The following is a 25,262-nucleotide window of genomic DNA, read 5'->3' as shown; positions in this document are numbered from 1 at the left end:
GGCCTAATACATAGAACCTTTTGCTCCCCCTGGTGGCCGGAGTGTGAAGTGTAGTGTGTGACTGTGATACCTGGTCAGGTGAACTCCTGTAGTGCCATCAGACGCATCATCACTCCCCCTTGTGGAAGAGCGACAATACTGCAATGACCAGGACTCTGGGGCGCTGCACTTGCAGACAGGATCTTATCATGTATCTCTGTAAACAGGGAGCTCCCCCTAGTGGTGTCGGCAGAAAAGATATTATCATGTATCTCTGTATATATGGAAATTAGTGGTGACTGCACTAGTGTTGAGCGATACCGTCCGATACTTGAAAGTATCGGTATCGGAAAGTATCGGCCGATACCGGCAAAGTACCAATACAAGTCAATGGGACTCAAGTATCGGAAGGTATCCCTGATGGTTCCCAGTGTGTGAAGGAGAGGAAACTCTCCTTCAGGCCCTGGGATCCACATTAATGTGTAAAATAAAGAATTAAAATAAAAAATATTGATATACTCACCTCTCCGACGCAGCCTGGACCTTACTGCTGTGAACCGGCAGCCTTCTTTGCTTAAAATGAGTGCGTTCAGCACCTTCCATGACGTCACGGCTTCTGATTGGTCGCGTGCCGCTCATGTGACCGCCACGCGACCAATCAGAAGCCGTGACGTCATGGAAGGTGCTGAACGCGCTCATTTTAAACAAAGAAGGCTGCCGGTTACCAGCGGTGATGTCCAGGGGCCTCGGGACAGGTGAGTATATCAATATTTTTTATTTTAATTCTTTATTTTACACATTCATATGGATCCCAGGGCCTGAAGGAGAGTTTCCTCTCCTTCAGACCCTGGGAACCATACACTGGAAACTTCCGATTCCGATTCCCGATACCACAAAAGTATCGGATCTCGGTATCGGAATTCCGATACCGCAAGTATCGGCCGATACCCGATACTTGCGGTATCGGAATGCTCAACACTAGACATAACCTTATAATCTATCTCTGTATACAGAGAGCTCTCTCTAGTAGTGACCGCAGACAGGTTCTTATCATGAATCTCTGTATACAGGGAGCTCCCCCTAGTGGTGACTGCAGACAGAATCTTATCATGTATCTCTGTATACAGGGAGCTCCCCCTAGTGGTGACTGCAGACAGGATCTTATCATGTATCTCTGTATACAGGGAGCTCCCCCTAGTGGTGACTGCAGACAGAATCTTATCATGTATCTCTGTATACAGGGAGCTCCCCCTAGTGGTGACTGCAGACAGGATCTTATCATGTATCTCTGTATACAGGGAGCTCCCCTTAGTGGTGGCTGCAGACAGGATCTTATCATGTATCTCTGTATACAGGGAGCTCCCCCTAGTGGTGGCTGCAGACAGGATCTTATCATGTATCTCTGTATACAGGGAGCTCCCCCTAGTGGTGACTGCAGACAGAATCTTATCATGCATCTCTGTATACAGGGAGCTCCCCCTAGTGGTGACTGCAGACAGGATCTTATCATGTATCTCTGTATACAGGGAGCTCCCCCTAGTGGTGACTGCAGACAGAATCTTATCATGTATCTCTGTATACAGGGAGCTCCCCCTAGTGGTGACTGCAGACAGGATCTTATCATGTATCTCTGTATACAGGGAGCTCCCCCTAGTGGTGGCTGCAGACAGGATCTTATCATGTATCTCTGTATACAGGGAGCTCCCCCTAGTGGTGACTGCAGACAGAATCTTATCATGCATCTCTGTATACAGGGAGCTCCCCCTAGTGGTGACTGCAGACAGGATTGTGGTGATCCTAATGGCAGAGGATCTCAGGGTCTTCAGCGAAGTCTGCAAACATAAAAACTAGCTCTTAGGGAGGTGGTCACTGAGCTGACCACATACCTGATCCTAGCCCACAACTAATAGCAGCCGGGGAACGTACCTACGTTGGTTCTAGACATCTCGCGCCAGCCGGAGATCTAGCTAACCCTTTCAGAGAAAATACAGACCTCACTTGCCTCAAGAGAAAGGTACCCCAAAGTAGATACAGGCCCCCAACAAATAATAGCGTAAGTATGAACTAGATTCAGCAAAGAGAGGCCCACTAAATAATAACTGAAATATAGAAAGCGGACTTATGTGGTCAGCGAAAAACCCTACAAAAATATCCACGCTGAATATCCAAGAACCCCAGTACCGACTAACGGTATGGGGGGAGAATATCAGCCCCCTTAGAGCTTCCAGCAAAATCAGGAATCACATTATGAACAAGCTGGACAAAAAACAGAATAATACAAATAAACAAAAAACAAGAAAGCAGGACTTAGCTTATTGTTGCAAAAATCAGGACCAGTAGACAAGAGCAACCAGACAAGGACTGATTACATAGCTGCCAGGCAATGGACTAAGACTCCAGGAAGTTTAAATAGGAACACCCAGAGTCTTAACGAACCAGGTGACGACCAACCTGGGGAAAGAGTATCCAAGAGCCATACCGCGAGTGACCACAAGAGGGAGCCAAAAAGTATAGTTCATAACAGTACCCCCCCTTTAAGGAGGGGTCACCGAACCCTCACTACGACCACCAGGGCGATCAGGATGGGCAGCGTGAAAAGCACGAACCAAATCGGCCGCATGAACATCAGAGGCGACCACCCAGGAATTATCCTCCTGACCATTTTCCTTCCATTTGACCAGATACTGAAGCCTCCGTCTAGAGAGACGAGAATCTAAGATCTTCTCCACCACATACTCCAACTCGCCCTCAACCAAGACCGGAGCAGGAGGGTCAACAGCAGGAACCACAGGCACAATGTACCGCCGCAACAAAGACCTATGGAACACATTGTGAATGGCAAACGACACAGGAAGATCCAAACGAAAAGACACCGGATTAAGGACCTCCAAAATTCTATAAGGACCAATAAAGCGAGGCTTAAACTTAGGAGAGGAGACCTTCAGAGGGACAAACCGAGAAGACAACCAAACCAAATCCCCAACACGAAGTCGGGGACCCACACCGCGGCGGCGGTTGGCAAAACGCTGAGCCTTCTCCTGTGACAACTTCAAGTTGTCCACCACATGATTCCAAGTCCGCTGCAACCTATCAACCACGGAATCCACCCCAGGACAGTCAGAAGGCTCAACATGACCCGAGGAGAAACGAGGATGAAAACCAGAGTTGCAGAAAAATGGCGAAACCAAAGTAGCGGAACTAGCCCGATTATTGAGGGAAAACTCAGCCAATGGCAAGAAGGTCACCCAATCATCCTGATCCGCAGAAACAAAACATCTCAAATAAGCCTCCAGCGTCTGATTAGTTCGCTCCGTTTGGCCATTAGTCTGAGGATGAATGGCAGACGAGAACGACAGATCAATGCCCATCTTAGCACAAAAAGATCGCCAGAATCTGGACACAAACTGGGATCCTCTGTCAGACACGATATTCTCAGGAATGCCGTGCAAACGAACCACATTCTGAAAAAACAAAGGAACCAGATCGGAAGAGGAAGGCAACTTAGGCAAGGGCACCAAATGGACCATCTTGGAAAAACGATCACACACCACCCAGATGACAGACATTCCCTGAGACACCGGAAGATCTGAAATGAAATCCATGGAAATGTGTGTCCAAGGCCTCTTCGGGACGGGCAAGGGCAAAAGCAACCCGCTGGCACGAGAGCAGCAAGGCTTAGCCCGAGCACAAGTCCCACAGGACTGCACAAAAGAACGCACATCCCGTGACAAGGAAGGCCACCAAAAGGACCTAGCCACCAAATCTCTGGTACCAAAAATCCCAGGATGCCCTGCCAACACCGAGGAATGAACCTCGGAAATAACTCTGCTGGTCCATTTATCAGGAACAAACAGTCTATCAGGTGGACAAGAGTCAGGTCTACCAGCCTGAAATCTCTGCAACACACGTCGCAAATCAGGAGAAATGGCCGACAAAATCACTCCCTCTTTAAGAATACCAGCCGGCTCTGAGACTCCAGGAGAGTCAGGCACAAAGCTCCTAGAGAGAGCATCAGCCTTCACATTTTTTGAACCAGGCAGGTATGAGACCACAAAGTCAAAACGGGAGAAAAACAATGACCAACGAGCCTGTCTAGGATTCAGGCGTTTAGCAGACTCGAGATACATCAGATTTTTGTGATCAGTCAAGACCACCACACGATGCTTAGCTCCCTCGAGCCAATGACGCCACTCCTCAAATGCCCACTTCATGGCCAACAACTCCCGATTACCAACATCATAGTTCTGCTCAGCCGGCGAAAACTTCCTAGAAAAGAAAGCACATGGTTTCATCATAGAGCAACCAGAGCCTCTCTGCGACAAAACAGCTCCTGCACCGATCTCAGAAGCATCCACTTCAACCTGAAAGGGAAGTGAGACATCAGGCTGGCACAAAACAGGCGCCGAAGTAAACCGGCGCTTCAGCTCCCGGAAGGCCTCAATGGCCGCAGGAGCCCAATTAGCGACATCAGAACCTTTCTTGGTCATATCCGTCAGAGGCTTAACAACGCTAGAAAAGTTAGCAATAAAACGACGGTAGAAATTAGCAAAACCCAAAAACTTCTGAAGACTCTTAACAGACGTGGGTTGAGTCCAATCATGAATAGCTCGGACCTTGACTGGGTCCATCTCCACAGCAGAAGGGGAAAAAAATAAAACCCAAAAAGGAAACCTTCTGCACTCCAAAGAGACACTTTGAGCCCTTCACAAACAAAGCATTATCACGCAAAACCTGAAACACCATCCTGACCTACTTTACATGAGAATCCCAATCATCAGAAAAAACTAAAATGTCATCCAGATAAACAATCACAAATTAATCTAGATACTTCCGGAAGATGTCATGCATAAAGGATTGAAACACTGAAGGAGCATTAGAGAGCCCAAAAGGCATCACCAAGTACTCAAAATGACCTTCGGGCGTATTAAATGCAGTTTTCCATTCATCTCCCTGCCTAATGCGCACAAGGTTGTACGCACCACGAAGATCTATCTTGGTGAACCAACAGGCACCCTTAATCCGAGCAAACAAGTCCGACAATAGTGGCAGAGGGTATTGAAATTTAACCGTGATTTTATTCAGAAGCCGATAGTCTATACAAGGTCTCAAAGATCCGTCTTTCTTGGCCACAAAAAAGAATCCCGCACCAAGAGGATAAGAGGATGGACGAATATGTCCTTTCTCCAAAGACTCCTTTATATAAGAACGCATCGCGGCATGCTCGGGTACAGACAAATTAAATAATCGTCCCTTAGGAAACTTACTACCAGGAATCAAATCTATAGCGCAGTCACAGTCCCTATGAGGAGGAAGAGCACTGGACCTGGACTCACTGAACACATCCTGATAGTCAAGCAAATACTCAGGAACTTCTGAAGGAGTGGAGGAAGCAATAGACACCGACGGGGAATCGCAATGAATTCCCTGACAACCCCAACTTGACACAGACATAGCCCTCCAATCCAGAACAGGATTATGAGCCTGTAACCATGGCAGACCTAAAACAACCAAATCATGCATTTTATGCAGAACAAGAAAACGAATCACCTCCCGATGTTCAGGAGTCATGCACATGGTCACTTGTGTCCAATACTGCGGTTTATTCTCCGCCAATGGCGTAGCATCAATTCCTCTAAGAGGAATAGGATTTTCTAAATGCTCCAGGACAAAACCACAGCGCCTGGCAAACGACAAGTCCATAAGACTCAGGGCAGCGCCTGAATCCACAAACGCCATAACAGGGTAGGAAGACAATGAGCAAATTAAAGTCACAGACAAAATAAATTTAGGCTGCAAGTTACCAACGGCGACAGGACTAACAAACTTTGTTAGGCGTTTAGAGCATGCTGATATAACATGTGTAGAATCACCACAGTAAAAACACAACCCATTCTGACGTCTATGATTTTGCCGTTCAGTTCTAGTCTGAATTCTATCACATTGCATTAAATCAGGCGTCTGTTCAGACAACACCGCCAAAGGATTAGCGGATTTGCGCTCCGGCAAACGCCGATCAATCTGAATGGCCAGCGTCATAGAATCATTCAGACTTGTAGGAATGGGAAAGCCCACCATCACATTCTTAATGGTTTCAGAAAGGCCATTTCTGAAATTTGCGGCCAGAGCACACTCATTCCACTGAGTAAGCACGGACCATTTCCGAAATTTTTGGCAATACACTTCGGCTTCATCCTGGCCCTGAGAAATAGCCAGCAAAGCCTTCTCTGCCTGAATTTCAAGATTGGGCTCCTCATAAAGCAATCCGAGCGCCAGAAAAAACGCATCAATATTCGCCAATGCCGGATCTCCTGGCGCCAATGAGAAAGCCCAATCCTGAGGGTCGCCCCGCAAGAAGGAGATAACAATTTTAACTTGCTGAGCTGAGTCTCCAGACGAACGAGGTCTCAAAGATAGAAACAATTTACAATTATTCCTAAAATTCCTAAATTTAAATCGATCTCCAGAGAACAGCTCAGGAATAGGAATCTTAGGCTCTGACATAGGACTGCTAATAACAAAATCCTGAATGCCCTGCACATGAGCAGCAAGCTGATCCACACTAGTAATCAGAGTTTGCACATTCATGTCTGCAGCAGAGTTTCAAGCCATTCAGAGATAAAGGGGAAGGAAGAAAAAAAAAAAAAAAACTCAGAACTTCTTTTTCTTTTAATCCCACTTCTGCAATGCATTAACTATTCAGTGGCCTGGCATACTGTTGTGATCCTAATGGCAGAGGATCTCAGGGTCTTCAGCGAAGTCTGCAAACATAAAAACTAGCTCTTAGGGAGGTGGTAACTGAGCTGACCACATACCTGATCCTAGCCCACAACTAATAGCAGCCGGGAAACGTACCTACGTTGGTTCTAGACGTCTCGCGCCAGCCGGAGATCTAGCTAACCCTTTCAGAGAAAATACAGACCTCACTTGCCTCAAGAGAAAGGTACCCCAAAGTAGATACAGGCCCCCAACAAATAATAACGGTGAGGTAAGAGGAAAGGACAAACGTAAGTATGAACTAGATTCAGCAAAGAGAGGCCCACTAAATAATAACAGAAATATAGAAAGCGGACTTATGTGGTCAGCGAAAAACCCTACAAAAATATCCACGCTGAATATCCAAGAACCCCCGTACCGACTAACGGTATGGGGGGAGAATATCAGCCCCCTTAGAGCTTCCAGCAAAATCAGGAATCACATTATGAACAAGCTGGACAAAAAACAGAATAATACAAATAAACAAAAAACAAGAAAGCAGGACTTAGCTTATTGTTGCAAAAATCAGGACCAGTAGACAAGAGCAACCAGACAAGGACTGATTACATAGCTGCCAGGCAATGGACTAAGACTCCAGGAAGTTTAAATAGGAACACCCAGAGTCTTAACGAACCAGGTGACGACCAACCTGGGGAAAGAGTATCCAAGAGCCAGACCGCGAGTGACCACAAGAGGGAGCCAAAAAGTATAGTTCATAACACAGGATCTTATCATGTATCTCTGTATACAGGGAGCTCCCCCTAGTGGTGGCTGCAGACAGAATCTTATCATGTATCTCTGTATACAGGGAGCTCCCCCTAGTGGTGACTGCAGACAGGATCTTATCATGTATCTCTGTATACAGGGAGCTCCCCCTAGTGGTGGCTGTTGACAGAATCTTATCATGTATCTCTGTATACAGGGAGCTCCCCCTAGTGGTGGCTGTAGACAGAATCTTATCATGTATCTCTGTATACAGGGAGCTCCCCCTAGTGGTGGCTGCAGACAGGATCTTATCATGTATCTCTGTATACAGGGAGCTCCCCCTAGTGGTGGCTGCAGACAGAATCTTATCATGTATCTCTGTATACAGGGTGCTCCCCCTAGTGGTGACTGCAGACAGGATCTTATCATGTATCTCTGTATACAGGGAGCTCCCCCTAGTGGTGACTGCAGACAGGATCTTATCATGTATCTCTGTATACAGGGAGCTCCCCCTAGTGGTGACTGCAGACAGGATCTTATCATGTATCTCTGTATACAGGGAGCTCCCCCTAGTGGTGACTGCAGACAGAATCTTATCATGTATCTCTGTATACAGGGAGCTCCCCCTAGTGGTGACTGCAGACAGGATCTTATCATGTATCTCTGTATACAGGGAGTTCCCCCTAGTGGTGGCTGCTGACAGGATTTTACCGTGTATCTCTGTATACAGTGAGCTCCCCCTAGTGGTGACTGCAGACAGAATCTTATCATGTATCTCTGTATACAGGGAACTCCCCCTAGTGGTGACTGCAGACAGGATCTTATCATGTATCTCTGTATACAGGGGGCTCCCCCTAGTGGTGGCTGCAGACAGAATCTTATCATGTATCTCTGTATACAGGGAGCTCCCCCTAGTGGTGGCTGCAGACAGAATCTTATCATGTATCTCTGTATACAGGGAGCTCCCCCTAGTGGTGGTTGCAGACAGGATCTTATCATATAGCTCTATATACAGGGAGCTCCCCCTAGTGGTGGCTGCAGACAGGATCTTATCATGTATCTCTATACAGGGAGCTCCCCCTAGTTGTGGCTGTAGACAGGATCTTATCACATAGCTCTATATACAGGGAGCTCCCCCTAGTGGTGGCTGCAGACAGGATCTTATCATGTATCTCTATACAGGGAGCTCCCCCTAGTGGTGGCTGCAGAGAGGATCTTATCATGTATCTCTGTATACAGGGAGCTCCCCCTAGTGGTGGCTGCAGACAGGATCTTATCATGTATCTCTGTATACAGGGAGCTCCTCCTAGTGGTGGCTGCAGACAGAATCTTATCATGTATCTCTGTATACAGGGAGCTCCCCCTAGTGGTGGCTGCAGACAGGATCTTATCATGTATCTCTGTATACAGGGAGCTCCCCCTAGTGGTGACTGCAGACAGAATCTTATCATATGTCTCTGTATACAGGGAGCTCCCCCTAGTGGTGGCTGCAGACAGAATCTTATCATGTATCTCTGTATACAGGGAGCTCCCCCTAGTGGTGGCTGCAGACAGGATCTTATCATGTATCTCTGTATACAGAGAGCTCCCCCTAGTGGTGACTGCAGACAGGATCTTATTATGTATTTCTGTATACAGGGAGCTCCCCCTAGTGGTGGCTGCAGACAGAATCTTATGATGTGTCTCTGTATACCAGGAGTTCGATTTGGTGGTGTTGTCAGATTGAAAGAAGCGTATCATTTTTCTCTGTCTTTCTTTAAAGTTATGAATCTCTGTAAGATAAAGGATTAGCCTTTTATATCCTCTTTGTCCCTGTAATCTGAGATCATGGTCCTCAGAATAACACGGTGCAGTAATGTATAGATGAGATGTATTATCCACTATAGTTACTCAAAGGTCAAGGACTTTGACATTGATGGCATACCCTACACTCTGCCTATGGCCAGAATGTTTGAGATGTGATTTTGGACAAATCAATGTCTTTATCTCTGGGATTTAGGGTCATTAAAGCACAGAATGGTTTTAATCCAGGTGTTTAATTGAAATGATTTCCCTCTCACCAGTGTCCAGACCTTCTAATAACACTCAGGACGTAGAAGGCGTGAAATCCGCTGTGCTGGAGGTTTAACATTCCAGGCAATCGCTCTATAAATGTGATTGATATTAATTTTGACATAAAATCCTTACAATGATTCCTCTGCCCTCCAGCTCGCTAGTGTCCTAAGTAATTGCTAACTGTGAATATGACCTCACATCAACCTTGTACGTACCGAGGGAAAATGCTGGTATGATCCTTGATATGAGAGAAGGCCGGTCGGGGAGCGAGGAGACGACTCCACCAGAGAAGACCTTTCATTACAACTCCATACATTAAAACTGCAGTAAAGCTCATAAGAGATTACAGAGCCAGCAAGTCTTGTACCCTGGACTCCTCTAGATTTCCCTACGTCCAGCTCCGACATTGTGTTTCCTGTGGACTTCCCATAGTCTATGTGTACGGGTGAACATCAGGTGTCCATGCATCTGTTGTCCACCTGCTGATGCCACCACAGACAACTGGGTTTTGGAATAATATTATTGAGAGGAATTTGAATATTCTGTTCGGCCTCATGGGAAATATAAAAGTGGTTTGCCTGTGAGGCCTTCATAATTAAAAATTCATTCAGAAGCTAAAATGGAGCGGATCTATATAGAAGATACAATATAAAGATTATGATGTAGTATTATGTATGAGGATCATGATGGATCTTTATGGTGGGGATCCTTGTGGAAGGTTATGCTGAAATATTATGATGTAGGATTATGATTTTGGAATTATGTTGGAGAATCATGTTGAGGATCATAGTGAAGGATCATTAATGGGGGATTATGGTAGAGGATTGTGTTGGATGATCACAGTGGTTTATTATGGAGTAGCATCATGTTGAGGATCATGGTGAAGGATCATGTTAAGGGCCATGGTAGAAGATCATCTTAAGGGCTATAGTGGAGGATCATGTTGAGGACCATTTGAAGAACTATGTTGATCGCCATAGTGGAGAACCATAGTGGAGGGTTATGCTGGAGAATCATGTTGAGGATCATAGTGAAGGATCATTATTAGAGGATTATGGTAGAGGATTGTGTTGGATGATCATAGTGGTTTATTATGGTGCAGAATCATGTTGAGGATCGTGGTGAAGGATCATGTTAAGGGCCATGGTAGAAGATCATCTTAAGGGCTATGGTGCAGGATCATGTTGAGGACCATTTGAAGAACTATGTTGATTGCCATAGTGGAGAACCATAGTGGAGGGTTATGCTGGAGAATCATGTTGAGGATCATAGTGAAGGATCATTAATGGAGGATTATGGTAGAGGATTGTGTTGGATGATCATAGTGGTTTATTATGGTGCAGAATCATGTTGAGGATCGTGGTGAAGGATCATGTTAAGGGCCATGGTAGAAGATCATCTTAAGGGCTATGGTGGAGGATCATGTTGAGGACCATTTGAAGGACTATGTTGATCGCCATAGTGGAGAACCATAGTGGAGGGTTATGCTGGAGAATCATGTTGAGGACTATAGTAGAGAATGATGTTGACAATCATATGGGACTGCATTAATGCCATAGAAAATAGGTAAGTGTCACAATTTTCTAGATTTACCATTCTAAACAATCCAGAGTGCAGCTTTTTTTTTTTTTTTTTCTAGAATTGTTGTGTTAGCTGACACCTGTTCACACAAGTTAGGACATGCTGGTCAGTTTTTTTCTTTGTTGTGGAGTATGTTGGAGGGTCATGTTGATGATCATAGTGGAGGATTGTGGCAGAGGTACATGTTGAGGAATATGGCAGAGGATTACATTGAGGATCATAGTGGAGAATTATGGTAAACTATTATGGTGGAAGATCATTACTTATAGAGACTTGCAGGACCTTGGTCCAGCAGCCACTTTGGTTGTCCATTGCTGCTGGACCATTGCCCCTGGACCAAGGCCTTTCCTAAAATCTGTTTCTCCTGATTAGTAGTACTCCGCTTCTGATTATTGTGTCGATCTGTAATATAATGATGTTTGCATGCCCACTAATCTGAAGAGGCTCCGGGGATACTGTAGGTAGGTTGAATCTTGTAATGCTCTGATCCGGCAGCCACGGATTACCGTCATGGTCACCGGATCATGGTCTTGTGAATCTCCCACCTGAACTCTACTCACAAGGAGCATTACAAAACCAAGCACTAACCTTCTACCCCCAATATTTTAAGGAGAGTTGACATAAAATACGGTAAGTTTGTGTCAGATCCTGTAAAAGCCAATGATGGAATAGAAACAATTGGACCCTGAAGTATCTTGAGAAGACAAGTGCCCAGTCTATTTTCTGTGCAGCTTGGTGGGATGCATGGAGAAGCTGAGCACATCAGCACAGTATACACACCTCCATACTTGGGTGCAAACTTCTTTGCATTATCTCAGCCTCCAGGTGGCAACTTCTTGATATCTCAACAGCTCCACCCAGTGTCACAAGCGGCCGGTATCAGATGTCGCCCTGGTGCCTCCAGCCTCTGATTTGCACTCCTATTTTCCTTTCATACATCCTCTTGCGTCACACTCGTCCTCGTCAAGATCTCATTCTTTTCGATGCTCCATAAAATCCGCATCAAACACATAAAAAAATATCTCCATCACGCACAATCTGATTGGAATTACCAGGTTGGTGGAAGCAGAGAAATGAGAAATGATCTGAGCCTTCGTTGAACCCTGATTTGATTGTACAGAAATGCAATCAGACATACATAATAAAAAAAATGATGGTGCGGGGGAAGGGCGGTGCGACGAGAACCCACAACTTGGAGAAAGTTGGTGAAGTTGATTCACAATGCGGCTGATTCCATTGTACAGAAATACGATCTTTCCCAGTTTTATTGTTCACTTTTTCAGTTAAATAACAAAAGAACTGATGTCTTAACAACAAAGTCATTAACTTTCGCCGAGCTCGCCGCTACTTCATTTTAATTACCGTGCCGGGGTGGAGCTCGGAGACGGCGACTAATTTGTGGCAGTGTAATTAAAAAGCTTCCAATTCACATCTGCGTTCAGCAGTACGGGGGCTATTTATAAAGCTCCCGGCAGACAATCGCTAGTTACATTCCCATTCTGAAGACGGATCTCTCCGAGAAATAGTTACGGCTGATAGCCTCTTCTACAGATCAGTAGCCACCAAACAATTGTACAACAAGACAACTTGTCTTTTGTAACAGTGATAAAAGAGAACGGAAAGTCGCAGCTCTGCTTCTGGACAACCAGCGCTGCCACCAGGAATTTCTGGACCCCATACTGGCAAAAATTTCTGACCCCTTTGAGATTCCATCAAGGCTCCATCCTAGCTCCTTATTAAAATTATAAAGGGTCCGGGCCCCTCTCCACTTCTGCTTAGTAAGGGCAGTAACGCCCTGATTTGCAGCCCTATGGACGACCACCTCCATCTCCACAGCACCAGGAGGTGCCCATAATGGACACCAATGCAGGTGGTCAATGGTGAAACGTGGACGAGGAACGGCCATAGGGCGAGAGGTACAGCAACAATCAGCAAAGATTAGATGATATAAAGATTTATTAACCAGTTTATAAACAAAGGAAAGGATAGAAGGCAAACAGTGTATCAGTAACAAATACAACCACAGCAGTTACTCTCAATAATATACACAGGTACACTTAAAGGGAAACTGTCAGCCGTTTTGGCCGATAAAAGATACAGCCATCACCTTTCAGGTCTTATATACAGTATTCTATAATGCAGTATATCTGCCCCCAACCAAACCTGTAAGAGAAGAAAAATAACTTTTATTATACTCAACTGCGGGGCGGTCCGGTCGCTTTTCTTGGTCCGGCACCTCTCATCTTCTTATCATCCCCGTCCTCCTGCTTGCCTCATGTGGATGACGCGTCCCTTGATCACCCACACAGTCTCACCGGCACCGCACTCTTGCGCAGGCGCACTTCTCTGTCCTGTTGAGAGCAGAGCAAAGTACTGCAGTGTGCATGTGCCGGGAATCTCTGACCTTTCCCGGCACCTGCGCACTGCAGTACCTTGCTCTGCCCTCAATAGGGCAGAGAAGTGCGCCTGCGCCGGAGCATGGTGCCAAGGAGACTGTGGATGATGCAGGATCGTGTCATCCACATAAAGAAAGCAGGAGGGCAGCATCGCAAGAACATGGGAGGCACAGAACCAAGAACAGCGACACACATCGGGCCGGACCACCTCGCAGATGAGTATAATAAAAGTTATTTTTCTTCTCTTACAGGTCAGATTGGGGGCAGATATACAGCATTATAGAATACTGTATATAAGACCTGAAAGGTGATGGTGGTGTAAGGAGGTGACAGAGAGCCTCAGTGCTCCCTCTCTCTCCTTCTTTGTATGTGGTCCCCCATGCGGTGCTCCTGCAGTGGGTTCTGCATTGATGTATGTGCAATGTTCACTATATGTATTAATGTGATGTCATGTCTGTGCTGTGTTTGACCTGCCTTAATGTTGTATCATTGCAATGTATTAGTAATTAAGGGATAGTAAAGAGTTAACTGAGGGGGCTGGACTTGCAGCCTCAAGGGAGCAGGAAGCTCCTGCTTCCTGATCATCAGAGCCTGGCCAGGCTTGGCTGTGGCAGGATGTGCTCCCCTGTTGGGAGCATGCCATACCCCAGGAGGGAGACAGAAACTGCTGCCCTGGACCCCTGGGCAGTGAAACCAGGACTACGTAGGTGCCCTGCCGAAGGGACTTTAAGCGTCCAGATTCCGGCATATGGACTTTGCTGCTTCAGCAATTGCTGTGTCTAGGGATAGAATAGAAATCATTCATCTCTTCTTCATTTCTTCACCGTCATGACTACGACCCCGTGCCACCTTGTTACAGCTGTATCTCTTATCAGCCAAACCTGGTGACAGGTTCCCTTTAAACAGAATTAACAGTTATATGGAAGCAAAATATAATGCGATTAATCCTTTGTCAAGGGGTCCTACTCCGTTATCACATAATCAAGAGTGACAGATGATTTGAACAGTCCTAAGAACCTTTATTACAAGCAAACTGAAAGGTCCATAAAATAATCCACCACACAAAGGATAAAATAATCCAAGAAGATGGATACAGACCAGTAGCGGGATAAATGCCCCAGAAGATGAGAGTCACAATACCCGCTTAGAGATCGATATGGCAGCACGACTCCAGATATGTCTCCGTATAGGCTCCTCCAGCAGTATTTTCTAGGAAAATCAGGGTTTTTCTAAGTCTCTCTGGGGTGCTGGCCTTAGCATCAGCATCTCACAAAGGATCTATCTTACTGGTCTACATGTCCTCCTCAGCTTCCCTTCTTATATACAGAGGTAGGCAGACAAGTTGGAGGGTTTTCAGACCCCCTAAACCTGGGAATGGTGCCTCAGAGATCAAGGCATGAATGGACAGTCAGGAAAAGTCAGCAGGGGTCCACCAAGAGGCATGGACACATTCAGGCTGCAGATGGTAACTGAGCTACTTCAATTATCACACCTTTTGTATGGTAATTATAACTTTAACCAAGATGGGGAATAAAAATAATGATACAGAGCAGCAAGACAACACTGCTAAAATCAGTAAAAATATGAACACAGACAGATTGATACCCCACACACTATGTCACACCATAACACTCTTTCTATGCATAAATCAATAAAATGACAGTGTTGTGTCAGCAGTTTAGTAATCGCCTACTTGGAATAATTTTTAAAGTGTCTCTTCCAGAAGAGGTCTTTTCTCCTAAATAACTGGACCTCTATAAGGCTATTTATAAATTTGCATATACTGTATATTCAGATGTGGGATGGTACCGGTATGTCATGAAACTGAAGTAGAAGGGTCTTTGCTGAACTGAGTCACGAAAAATCAGAAACGTCATCTTGAAGCTCTTAGGGTACCGTCTCACAGTGGCACTTTGGTCGCTACGACGGCACAATCCGTGACGCTCTAGCGTCGCTCCATTATCACTCCAGCGTCGTAGACTGCGGTCACACTTCGCAATGCACGGCGGCTGGAGCGATAATTTCATGACGTATTTGCGATGTAGAAGTCGTACGTATCAAGCTCCTCCACCCATTACATCGTATACAATATCGTGCACACCTTTGTTACACGATGCGATCATGCCGCCACAGCGGGACACTTGACGACGAAAGAAAGTTTCAAACGATCTGCTACGACGTACGATTCTCAGCGGGGTCCCTGATCGCAGTAGCGTGTCAGACACAGCGAGATCGTAAGTATATCGCTGGAACGTCACGGATCGTACCGTCGTAGCGACCAAAGTGCCACTGTGAGACGGTACCCTTAGGGAATGCTGATCTCTCCAATGCAGGGATTTCCTAAGTCCTTAGAGATAAGGCCCCACTTGGCCTAGCCCAAGATGTTGTTTAATTGGTTGTCTCATATCAAGCCAAACAATGCATCCCAGAGTCACCAACAACAGATTCAGAGTCGCACCGCTCTATCCAGACTTTATCCAAGGAATCACAGCTTCACTTCCTCCCATACTCTCCCTTGACTGCTCCCAAATACCCACCAACCATCAAAAAAACCCACGCTCTAACACCAGCCTCTTGCCGCTGCTCTCTACTTGTCAGATCATATATTACATGACAAATATTCAACAATATAGTAAAGTGTGATTAACCTTTACATTCCACCCCACTAACATTTTGTTGCTTTGCAAAAACAGCACCAACCGAGATCTTGCCCCACTAAAGTCAATTTGGAGGTACCTTTGTGGTGAAACACCCACTGTGGTACGTTCCAACCTATGCAAGCCAGCAGGGCCCTCACCTTCTCTCTCGCTCTGTAGTTGCAGCGTGTACTGTCTTTTAAGTTTGGTGTGACCGGTACAGTCTACCATTCATCATAATCGTAATCTTCCACTACGGGTCTGTTGTTCCTGCTGGACTCAGGCCGAGGTTGTCTTGGGGGTCAATGGAACAACAGGGCGAAGCATGTTCCAGTGTAGTTGGCGTACTGGACTGGATCCATCTTCTCGATTCCCATCGTACACTGGTCCCTTCGGAATTACCTGCTTCACCACCTTGTAGGGTTCCAAAACCCAGTAAACATCCAACTTTCCTATAGTAGTCTATACATGGGCCAGCACTCTGTCCTCAGGTGTGAACGGTTCAGTTTTGACTGAACCACGGTAACTGATTTTGTTGCTTGTCTCCTACCAACTGGTGCATAGTTTTCAGTCTGATTCGGTGCTCCGGCACCTATGAGTCTAGAGGACTAGAGTGCTGTTTTTCTTCAGTTGGAGTACTCACGTTAAGATCGGACACTGCTATTTCCGACTGTCTGAATAGTAACATGTAGTGAGTGTAACCAGTAGTGCTATGCACTCGATTATTGTAGGCCAAGAGCAGTTCAGGCAAATAATGCGGCCACCGCAATTTCTTGTCTCCCTCAAGGGGTTCAAAGCATCTGCAGCAGTGTTTGATTAAATCGCTAATATGCGCCATTTCCCTGTTGGTGATACGATGTTGTTCGGGACCTCCGAATCCCATAGATCTCATACAGCTTTTCCTTGACTTTTCCTTGAAAGCATGCTCCTTGGTTACAGTGAATCTTCCTTGGACATCTGTATACCTGTATGAAGTGTCTACACGTGACCATAACCACCATCGCTGCAGTTTAGTCATGGGTCGGTACGGCCACCGCAAACTCTAATTTATCATTACTAAATAGTACAGTAGCTCTCCTGTGGCAGGCCCGACCAGTAGATAATCGATCATTAAGATCTCCAGGGGTGTAGTTAACCTGATTACTTGAGTTGGTTTCCTCTCTTCCGGTGTTTTCGCCAGCTCGCAAGCTCTGCATTGCTGGAAGACTTCTCTGATGTTCTGCTCCAGCTGAGGGCAGTACACAAATCATTGAATCCATTTGTAAGTTTTCTCTGGACCGAAAGGGATGCTTTTCTCATGGCTCTCCTTAGCCACACTCCGAGCTAGGCTAATAGGAATCATGACTTGCCACTTCTTTTCTCCCTCTCACGGCAAATACACTGTCCAGTACATTACACCATCTTTAACATGGAGTTTTTCCCACTGATGCAGAATCTTACAGACATCTGAGGACAATTCAGCCCAAGCCATCATTGAAGGCCATTTCTCTTTAAGTAGCCAGCACTTGATCATCCTGATTACAGGGTCTGTTATGACCTGGTGGTTAGGAGCACCTGAAGTGACCTGATGGTTAAAACAGAAAACCTGGGACAAGCTCTGAGGAAGTGGTAACTCTACTGACCGCAATCCCTAATCCTATCACACACACTAGAAATAGCCGTGGAGCGTACCTAACTCTCCCTAGACGCCTCTTCACAGCCTAAGAGCTAACTACCCCTAAAGATAGAAATAGCAGCCTACCTTGCCTCAGAGAAATTCCCCAAAGTAAAGGTAGCCCCCCACAAATATTAACTGTGAGTTAAGAGGGAAGTGACAAACACAGGAATGAAACAGATTTTAGCAAAGGAGGCCGAATCTTCTCTAGAAAGACAGAGGATAGGAAAGGGAACTATGCGGTCAGTATAAAAAACTACAAAAACCACGCAGAGTGTGCAAAAAGACCTCCACACCGACTCACGGTGTGGAGGTGCAGCTCTGCACCCCCAGAGCTTCCAGCTAGCAAGGAAATATCATAATAGCAGGCTGGACTGAAACATAGCATGTACTGAAAAATATATTCAAAAACCAATGAACAGCAAATGACTAGCAAGGACTTAGCTTCTGCTGGAGTAGTCAGGTCATCTGAGAATTCCAAGAGAGATCTGAACCAGTACTGAGACATTGACAGCTGGCATGGACTAACGACCTGGGCAGAGTTAAATAGGGAAGCCAGCAGCAGCAATAAACGAGGGCAGCTGAGAAAGCCAACCTCAAAGATCAGCAGTTCCACTCAAAGCCACCAGAGGGTGTCCAAGGACAGAACTCACCAAAGTACCATTCACGACCACAGGAGGGAGCCCGAGAACGGAATTCACAACAAGGGTCATCATCTTGGGTCTGGGCCCATTCGGTCGGTGTCCTGCTGAGCAGCACCATCTGGCCTTCATTAGTCTTGGCTATGAAGGGCCCAGGTTTCACTCCACCTAAGTCTGGTATCTCCATCTCTTCTTCTTCTTCATCTACCTCTCTGGAGGAAACAGAAATGGTGACTCAAGAAAGCATCAGCATTAACATTCTCTTTACCGGAACGGTACTTGATGGAATAATTAGACTTCAGCTTTCGGGTGACCACCTCTGTTCCTGGGTAGAGCTGAGCAAACTTGTTCGGAAAACGTTCTCCGATCTCAAATTAGGCACGAATGTAGCACATTTGGATTTGTGTTCTCTTTCACAAGCATTTTTACTCAAAGTTGGCAAAAATCGGTCACAGTTCGGTAAATCGCGTTTAAACTAATGCTTTTGTTATACTTTGGCTAGGATAGTGGTGCTGTATGATGAGCGGGTGGGGTGGGAGGATGTGTTTGATGAGGGGAGGGGATGTGGAGAGAGAGTGGCGCGCTTTTTTTTTTCCTCTTATCTTTGTGTGTTGATTCCAGCAGCCAATTAGGGGGCAGAAACCATCCACAACCATCATGACACCAGGTCTTCTGTGACTGGCTTCCAAAGTCACATGTCCCTGGCCATATAAAAAGCATTTGCTATTCCAAATCGTTTGTAATAAAACTGTGTTTCAGTGACAAATCAGAAGGCCAGATTTCCACTTAAACATTGTTAGGTATAACAGTGTTGTTCAGGCACACTAAGAAAATAAATAGTGATTGTTCATTTAATGAAAGGTGACTGACAGCTGTGGGCCCAAGGTTGTGAAAAAGCAGGGCACAGGAGGGGAAGACTACTTACAAAATGAGTGGGAAAAAGCGAGGTCGTGGTGGAAGGGGGAATAGGCCTGGTGTTCGAGTTGTGTATGTGGGTTAGGTGTTAATGTTAATCAAAGCTCAACTGAACAAACACCATCTCGTCCTATCCAAAGACCACTGACAACATCTGTTACTGGACAGGCTATTCCACTCCCTTTCTTTGGCAGCTGCACAGTGGTACGCCTTGCAGATGAGTTTCAGAAAGAGCATGTGCTACAGTGGATGGCAAGTGCTGCATCAAGTGACCTTTCCTCCTCTTCCTCGACATTATCACACACAGTAGAACAATCCTCAGAGGTGGCACCCCAAATACTCTTGTTTCTCCCTGTGTCAAAAATTTCCAACCCCTCAACTATCTATGGGGAACCACAGATGGGTCATTCTGAAGAGCTGTTCACACATTCTATTCCATGGGCATCAGAGGTCTGTTCCAAAGAATTACAGAATCCAGAGGGGGAAAGCATCTGCACCTATGCCCAACATTTTTTATTTTGGATCCAGGGCCAGACGAAGTAGGGTCCGAGAAGAATCCAGACCCTCATCACCAGACGTTAACTACCAAGGGTGGAGGTAATGCTGATGAGACTCAGATTCACATGCAGACTGTACTGTGGTGTCAGGGCAGGAAGAGGAGAAGGGTGACTCTCAGGGTGAGGAGTGTGAGAGCATAGAGGATGACAATGAGGTTGTAGATTTCACTTGGAGCGAACCGTTTGGTATGCAGCTGAGTAGTTCAGCAGAGGAGATGGAGGACAAGGAAGATGAGGAGGTTATGTTACCGCCTCACACACAGACATGAAGTGATGCAACCACGACAAGCACTGCATCTTCAGCTGCAACTCTGGCTGTGGTTAGCACTGGGCGCGAGTGTGCAGTTCACAGGGTTGGCAAGGGTTGCCTAGCCTGGGCATTTTTTGAGACCACAAAGGATGACCCAACACACGTTATCTGCCAAATTTGCAAAAAAACTCATTAGAGGCAAAAATTGCAATAATTTGACAACTATATCCATGAACCAGCACATGTGCGATCAACATGCCTTAGTGTGGGACTCTCACTGAGCTAAAATGCAAACTAGCATGCCTTGCCAACCACCGGCCGTCCCATTAACCCCATCTGCTGCTTCTTCCTACTCCGTTACTATGTCAAGTATTCTCACACAGGTCTCCATGTGCAGAAACTACAATTGTTTACCCCCTACAGTTGGGGTGAGCGAGAGCCAGTCAGCTGTTACAGAAGTAGACATGACTCCTGCTTTTGTGTCACCTAGTACAACACATCTTTCTCAATCCACCATAATAGCTCCGCCTGCACCTCCCTCATGGTCCAGAAATGTATCCTGTTTTCCATATTCTGCCCTCAGCACTGCAGCCAGCGCAAGGTCCCACAGTTGTGATCACATAAAAGAATGTTTCCTCCTACACATGCAAAAGCTAAGAGCTTGAACTCCACTATTTTCAATCTGTTGGCCCCGGAAATTCTGCATTTCGCCAGGTGAATACAGACAGTTTCAGAAAGTAGATGGCTGTTGCAGTCCCCCAGTACCATTATTTCTCTTAGAAAGCTGTGCCTGAGCTACACCAGTATGTCGCAGACAACATCATCCATTCCTTGAAAAAATCTATTTCTGCCAGGGTGCATTTAACCACTGACACCTGGACGAACAAACATGGGCAGGGGTGTTACATCTCACTGACTGGGTACTGGGTGACTCTGGTGGCTGTTGGGGCAGATGGTCAAGAGGCTGCTCCACAAGTCTTGAATCCCCAAGGATTCCCCAATCCCTTTGCGGGACAAACCTCTGTATCTAACAATTCCTCCACTGCTTCTGGCTTCTCCACCTCCTTTAGGGTCTCCACATGTGCCCTCAACCTCTCCCTTAACCCCTTTCTGACATCGGGCGTAATAGTACGCCGATATTGGACTCCCTCCCTTTGATGTGGGCTCTGGCGCTGAGCCCACATCTTTGTCAGCACATGTCAGCTGTTTTGAACAGCTAACATGTGCTCCTTACAGGCGCGGGTGGAATCGCGATCCACCCGCGTCTGTTAACAAGTTAAATGTCGTTGTCAAACTCCGACAGCGATATTTAATGCGCGCTTCTGGCAAGCGCGCCGGAAATCCCGCCTATCGGTAACCCTGTCACGTGATTGCGGGTCACCTATGGGTTGGCATGACAACCAGAGGTCTCCAGCAGACCCCCATAGTTGTTACTGCCGGATTGCTATGAGCGCCAACCACCGGTGGTTGGCGCTCTTAGTAAGTCAGCAATTCTGCTACATACAGGTGATCTGATCATTGCCTGTATGTAGTAGAGCCGATTGGGGTATGGCAGCTTCTAGTCTCCCATGGAGACTATTGAAGCATGCCCAAAGTAAAAAAAAAAGGTTTTAAAAAATACTAAAAAAATAAAAAATAAATAAAAGTTCAAATCACCCCCGTTTCGCCCCATTCAAAATAAAACAATAAAAAAAAAATCAAACATACACATATTTGGTATCGGCGCGTTCAGAATCGCCCGATCTATCAATATAAGAAAATAATTCATCTGATCGTTAAACGGCGTAACGAGAAAAAAGTAAAAATGCCAGAATTAGGTTTTTTAGGTCGCCGCAACATTGCATTAAAATGCAATAACGGGCGTAAAAAGAACGCATCTGCACCCAAATGGTATCATTAAAAACGCCAGCTCGGCACGGAAAAAATAAGCCCCACCTGGCCACAAATCACAAAAAATGGAGACATTATGGGTATCGTAAAATGGCACCATTTTTTTTAATTTTTTTTTTTTTAGAAACTTTGGAATTTTTTTTCACCACTTAAATAAAAAAGAACCTAGACCTCTTTATACCAGAGGTTCCTCACTGACCCCTCTATATACTGGAGGCTCCTCACTGACCCCTCTATACTAGAGGCTCCTCACTGACCCCTCTATACTGGAGGCTCCTCACTGACCCCTCTATACTAGAGGCTCCTCACTGACCCCTCTATACTGGAGGCTCCTCACTGACCCCTCTTTACTAGAGGCTCCTCATGGACCCCTCTATACTGGAAGGCTCCTCACTGACCCCTCTATACCAGAGGCTCCTCACGGACCCCTCTATACTAGAGGCACCTCACTCTCACCTCTAATTTCTGATTCTGCCCCTCGTATAACAACATTCAGTGGACAGAATTTCCTCCGTGTAAGTCATTATTTTAACATAACTCATCTATATTAATAATAAGATGTCTAGAACGTTCCATGCACTATGGCAAGATGTACAGAGGACTGACCACTGTCATCATTATGTGAGAAGCCGAGCTGCAAGATTTTTGATCTTTGATCTGCTGATGCTGAATCCTCCGATTGTGGGGACTGATAGTTTTGGACATTTCTGAATCTGAAGATATATGACTCGGGAGACGTCTGATTGTGAGAACTATTGATTTTTAGGTTTTCTGATTTTGGAGACTTCTGATTCTGGATGATAAATAATCATGATTAAGCTTTTTAGCCAGTCAAAAAAGAGGTTGTTTTTTTTGTACAGTTTTTAGTTATTTTTCTCTTCCTAAAGCTTTTCCTGAAAAGTTTTGGAGAAGTTTTCCAAAGAGTTTTTTTTCCTGATGTTTTCTTTGCAGCCTCTTGATGTGACATCGGCAAACTTGAAGCTGAGTCCATCAGGAGATGCTTCAAAGACATGACCTGTACTTTCTTTTTTCCACTAAGCATTTTTTAAGTTTTCTATAGGAAAAAATAGAAAACTTCTCATATGATCAGAAAAGTGGATTTTCCATGGAAATGAATTTAGAGCTTTTTTTCCAAACTTTTCTTTTTAACATGATTTTGATGCTCATCCTCTCCAATAACTGAGTGTGAATGTAGGCTTCTGATTCTGGACACCACTGATTCTGCCGCGCTCATGACACCTTGATGGTCGCTGGTTAAGGTCAAACTCAGGTCTCCTAGGTCTCCTCATAGAAGGCAGTGATGGAAACATTGACGTTCTTGGTGATTTCATAATGACGTGGTGCCGCGTCTCGCCCCACATAAATGCGTCAAAGATGGAAGATATCAGAGTTTACTTCCCACCTGTACGGTAGACGTCCTCAGCCTCATTCTTCGCTCGTATCTTCGCAGCCCGCATTCAGGGACTTAAGGTGATTAAAGGATTTGTAAAACATTAAATTAAGAATAAGGATAAAAAAAATTGGAGTTTTGTAAGCCCCACGGGCGCAGCAATCAGACTGTAAATTGGAAAGCTCTTGTGCAGATAATGGCGGCTGGCTGATTTCGGCAGAGCTGCTGGCATTGATTAGCTGGGCCGGTTCTGTGTCCCTGCAGGGTGATAAATAATAGATAAGTCCATATTCAGCAGCCATATCGGGGAAGAAAAAAAAAAGATTTTATCAGGACAGCGAGGAAACTGTGAACATAAGACGGCAGGTAGCAGAGCTCAGCCGACGCGCGCTGCATCTAACGTATGAAGCGCCAGGATCTGGAGCCGCGGCCGCCGCCACATCGGGGAATTACATGATGAGCAATTCTGTAAGTCAGGAGAAGGCTCCTCCACAGGGAACCGTGTGGTGACGGCACGGCCAAACGTCTCTGAGGAGCTCAAGCCTTAATGTTTTATCAGGGTCGCCTACTCTTTATAATTAGCCTGAAAATTCGCCTTCAGATGCTGCGTTTCCACCTACTGAGATTTGTATGGGAAATCTTCCTTTTAAATAGCACCTGCAGGGGTTAACACAAAATGATCCAACCTTAAAAAGCCCCCCCATCCCAATAACAGGTGCATCCCCATGAGACTCAATCAAATGCACTGTGTTTCCAAGGAACAGTCGACCTCAAACCCCAAACGGCACAAGAATAGAAAACTACATCTCTGCCATTTATTCCGCGAGTATATGAGGGATAACACTATTTCTGAACATTATAGGACTCATGTCCTGCAGAATATACCTCTAATCTTCAGTTGTCTCTGAGCTAGTAGTTCCAGTAGTTCCAGAGTACCTTGCACAGCACACACAGACACGAGGGATTACTGCTCACCTGTCACTATGTAACACATGTTCGGAAGCAGCAGCATGGAGGAGATTATACAACAGTACAGAGCAATGTAGCTGTGAAACCTGCACTGCAGTGAGATAAAACACTTACAAGAAAGGAGCAGCAGCATGTGGGAAATTATACAGAAATGGTGAGCAGTGCAGCTGTGCATCCAGCTCTGAGAAGACTTAAGTGACTTACTATAAAGTAGCAACATATGGGATATTAAAAATCAGTATTGAACAATGTAACTGTAAATATAGCTGTGGAGTGAGATAAAACACTTACTAGAAAGCAGGAAAGGGACATTATACAGCAGTACTGAACATAGTAAAATGGCTTGTAAAAGTATTCGCCCCTTTAGCATTTTTTGTGTTTTGCTACCTTACAACCTGGAATTTCACAGGTTTTTTTTGAGGGTTTGCATCAGTTCTCTTTTTTTCTGTGAAGCAAACAACAAATAGAACAAAATAACTGAAAACATCAGTGTGTATAACTCTTCACCCCTCTTAAGTCAGTACTTTGTAGAGCCTCCTTTTGTGACAAATACAGCTGCAAGTCACTTTAGATAAGACTCTATGAGCTTTCCACATCTGGCCTCTGGGATTTTTGCCCATTCCTCAAGGAACAACTGCTCCAGCTCCCTCAGATTAGATGTTTCGTCTGGTGAACAGCGATCTTCAAATCTGACCACGGATTCTCCATTGGATCAAAATATGGGGTGTGACTCGGCCGCTCCAAAACATTTACTTGTTTCCTCTTGCAAGGGGGTGTGCAGGCGGCTGGTTTGGGCCCGGCATCCCTGTGCATGCCTACCTAATGAAACCGAGTACGTTTTGTGTTTACTGGGTGCCCTGTATAATATATGATAGCTGACACTGTATAATA

Source organism: Ranitomeya variabilis, chromosome 1 (genome assembly GCF_051348905.1).
Source record: "Ranitomeya variabilis isolate aRanVar5 chromosome 1, aRanVar5.hap1, whole genome shotgun sequence".
NCBI lineage: Eukaryota > Metazoa > Chordata > Amphibia > Anura > Dendrobatidae > Ranitomeya > Ranitomeya variabilis.
Note: the sequence above shows the minus strand (reverse complement) of the source record.